Source organism: Acanthaster planci, unplaced genomic scaffold (assembly GCF_054643075.1).
Source record: "Acanthaster planci isolate LZ-2023a unplaced genomic scaffold, COTS_SCS Contig143, whole genome shotgun sequence".
Lineage (NCBI taxonomy): Eukaryota > Metazoa > Echinodermata > Asteroidea > Valvatida > Acanthasteridae > Acanthaster > Acanthaster planci.
This window is the reverse complement of record NW_028257764.1, coordinates 37,926-41,731: the sequence shown is the minus strand read 5'-3', so window position 1 is coordinate 41,731 and position 3,806 is coordinate 37,926.

Genomic DNA, 3,806 nt, shown 5'->3' with positions numbered 1-3,806 from the left:
CCACAAAATTGAAATAAATGTTTCTGTGAGGTGACATAATTCGTGGGGAGTCGTTTTGCTGAAGTCCCTACAATGTTCTCATTCAGCTACAGGCCATGATGTAGTGTATGAACAACCTGGCCGGGATTACATGTACATTGCAAGGATGCGAACATTGTGATTGGGGTGTTCAGTGTACATTTACACCTGTCACCACCACAGTAAGAAGACAGGTAATGGTACTTTTTATGAGACAATGGGTCCTTAAAGAATTTAAAGGATTAGCCCCACCGCAAAGTTAATGAGGAAGGCCCCCTAGATGGGCTCACTGCATTTTCATGGTGTTTTCACTTGACCTCAAGGTGTCGGCAAGGGGTCATATCCGGAATTATTTTCACGATGTTTTCACCACGTGAACTGCCATGAAGTTGCAGTGAAAAAACAATTTCACAGTGAAACTGCAAATTAACTGCAAATTCATGGTGCTGAAATTCATAGTGTCATTTGATCAGTTCCAAGAGAGAAAACTCCCGCCTATAGACGCTTTCTATAGCTCTCTGAAGCAGGAAGGAATAACCGAGCAAGAATACGCTCGTGCAGAGACAGTATGGCAAGCCTTTGGTTGTAAAAACCTAGGCGACCACCACGACCTATACGTGGAAACGGACGTGTTGTTGCTAGCGGCTGTTTTTGAGAACTTCCGTAAAGTCTGTAAACAACACTACGGGCTTGACCCAGCCAACTATTACACGTCACCGGGCCTGTCGTGGGATGCATTGTTAAAGCATTCGGGTATACAATTGGAACTACTGACAGACATTGATAAGCACTTGTTCTTTGAAAGGGCAAAAAGAGGTGGTATTTCGAGTGTGGGTGCAAAGCGATATGCAAAGGCCAATAATCCAGAACTACCTGACTACGACCCCAATAAGCCAGGGTCACAGATCATGTATTTGGACGTAAATAATTTATACGGCTGGGCGATGAGCAAATATCTGCCTGTAGGGGAATTTACCTGGGAAACAGACTTAGAAAAATTTACGTACTATTACATCCAAGAGTTGCGACTAACTGACGACTACGGCTACATGTTTGAGATCACTGTGGATTACCCGGAACGTCACCATGACAAACATAATGACTGTCCACTCGCACCCGAAAATATGTCGGTACCGAACGAATGGCTTTCAAGCTATCAACAAAATTTAATTAAGATGGAAAGCTTGCGGTAAGCACCATGCAATATCTCTTTTTGAGTCTGTGTGGTTCTGATAAGAACCGGAGAGGCTCAACGTTTCGGACAGTGTGCTCTGTCCGTCGTCAGGAGACTGAAGAAATGCCGACAGGGAGTGGGACTTATATGCTGGTTGGAGGTACTGGAGTGTGACGGATCCTGCTGTGTGGTCAGGTGGAACGGTGGATCCTCCTGGGTACTGATGCATGTCAGTTGGTCATGGGCTGTGGTGGGGGAAGTTTGCCTGGGTATAGGAGACCCTGGGCGGGGGGGGGGGGAGTCTTGGGGTATAGAGGACCCATCAGACCGGGAGGTGAGGAGGGGCTGCCAGATATCACTGATGGAGAAGCCGATGTCTTGAGGTACGGTGGGGTGCTTGGAGATTTCCAAGGCTTCTCTAATGCGTCTTGGGTACCACTGTTGAATGTTGGCGATGAGGTGGGCTTCTTCCCAGTTGATGGTGTGGTCTTCGGCGTGGGAATGTTTGATGATGGCTGACTTCTCATATTCCCCCTTTCTGCCATGGGCTCTGTGTTCTTTGATCCGGCCTCCCACATGTGACTGCCAGAAAATTAGCGTCTGTGGCAGGGAAGATTATGTCTTTTTCTTGTGTAATTGGGAACATATCACAGCTCAAGTCACGGTATTTACACACGGAGATTGTTAATAGGAAACACTGGGATTATGAATTCTCTCTCCCTCCAGGCAGTAAAGCGATTGAAGAGTTATTTTTTTGGAAATCCGAGTTGCCGATACTTAACAAGCGTGTATTGTCTGAATATTCTCTCCCCCAGGTTTTGGTCTATACAGATGCAAGCCAGTCAGGCTGTGGCGCGTGGACTATGGATTCCCAGAAGATGGAATTCCAACAAAACTGGTCAGTTGCAGAGAGAGGTAAAAGTTCCACATGGCGTGAGCTAAAAGGGGCATCCCTTGCTATACGAGCGTTTGCTCCAGCTTTAAGGGGCAAAGCCGTGCATTTGCGTACGGACAATACAGGAGTGGTGGCCATAGTGCACAAAGGGAGCATGGTACCTGAGCTACAAGAGCTGAGTATGGATATGTTCTATTCCTGTAGACTCAACAACATAGACTTGAAAGTCGAGTGGATCCCTCGTCGGGATAATACCGACGCAGATTATCTCAGTCGACAGGTTGACCTCGACGATTGGGGCGTGTCGCAAGTGTTTTTCAGTTTTATGGACAGAATGTGGGGCCCGCATACTGTAGACAGATTCGCAAATGAGTACATTGCCAAACTGTCAAACTTTAATTCCAAGCACTGGAGTCCGAATGCTAGTCATGTTGACGCTTTCACCACAGACTGGAGCAAAGACAATAACTGGCTTGTGCCGCCTATAGATTTAGTTTGCAAGGCCCTCCAACACCTAAAAGTATGCAAAGCCAAAGCTACCTTGGTAGTCCCTGCATGGCCTTCAGCCGTGTTTTGGCCATACATATCTTCGAGCGACAGCCCTTTTCATGGCCTGATTATTGAGGGCATTAGATTTAGCGATCCAACCAACATTTTCGTACAGGGGAAAAATGCCAACTCTGTCTTCGGCACCTCCAGAATGGTTAGTCCAGTGCTTTGTCTTAGGTTGCAAGGTTGAACGAATCGCTCACCACTGGTCGCTCGGTCGTACCACTTGGTTTGTATTTTGCCGCTTGGCTTACGAGAGTAATAAATCCGCTTGGTGGCTCTCGTTGGGTCGGTTGACCCCATAGTGCACCCAATACATCAGAATCCATGATAGCCGCTTGGCGGGGTTCATTTCCTGAATGAAAACCTTCGGTTTATTCAGTGTACGTTTTCTTGCGACTCCTTTTTTTCTTTCAGAGGTGACGACCATGCGAAGGTGTTACAGGATGTGTTAACGGCCTCAAGAGCAGTCAGCACGACACAAAAGTACAAAAGCTGTTTCCATGATTGGCAGTCTTGGTGTGACGCACACGGCATTAAGGCTCTTCCAGCTAACGCAGAAGATATCGCAAGGTTTTTTGTCGACTTATTTAAACGTAATGTACCGTTTTCTAGAATACAAGGAATATTTTACAGCATTAAGTGGTATCATGATTGTAACCCCAAAGTAACAAGGAATCCCTGCGACTCTAAATTCCTTAAGTTAAGTTTGGAAGGTTTTAAGCGTATCACGGCCAAGCCCGTATCCAGGAAGGAGCCCGTCACAGTGGACATGTTGAACAAAATTGTTGTCAAGTTCGGATCATCAGATAATCTAATGCATGTTCGCCTCTGTACCATGTGTTTAATTTCTTTCGCCGGTTTTCTTAGGAACGACGAACTCTCTAATATCAGGGAATGCGACTTGGATATCCACTCTTCCTTTGTCCGAATATTTATTCTTAAGAGCAAGACTGATCAGTATAAAGATGGTTCCTGGGTTTACATTGCGAAGACTGGGACAGTTACATGTCCGGTTTCGATGTTGTTGAAGTACATCGAGTTAGCCAAGATCCATGAATTTTCGGAGCAATTCCTTTTTCGACCTGTTGTGTTTTCCAGATCTACCCAGACTTACAAATTGCGAAGTGGTCATATTTCTTATACTAGATGTAGAGAGATGTTTTCGAG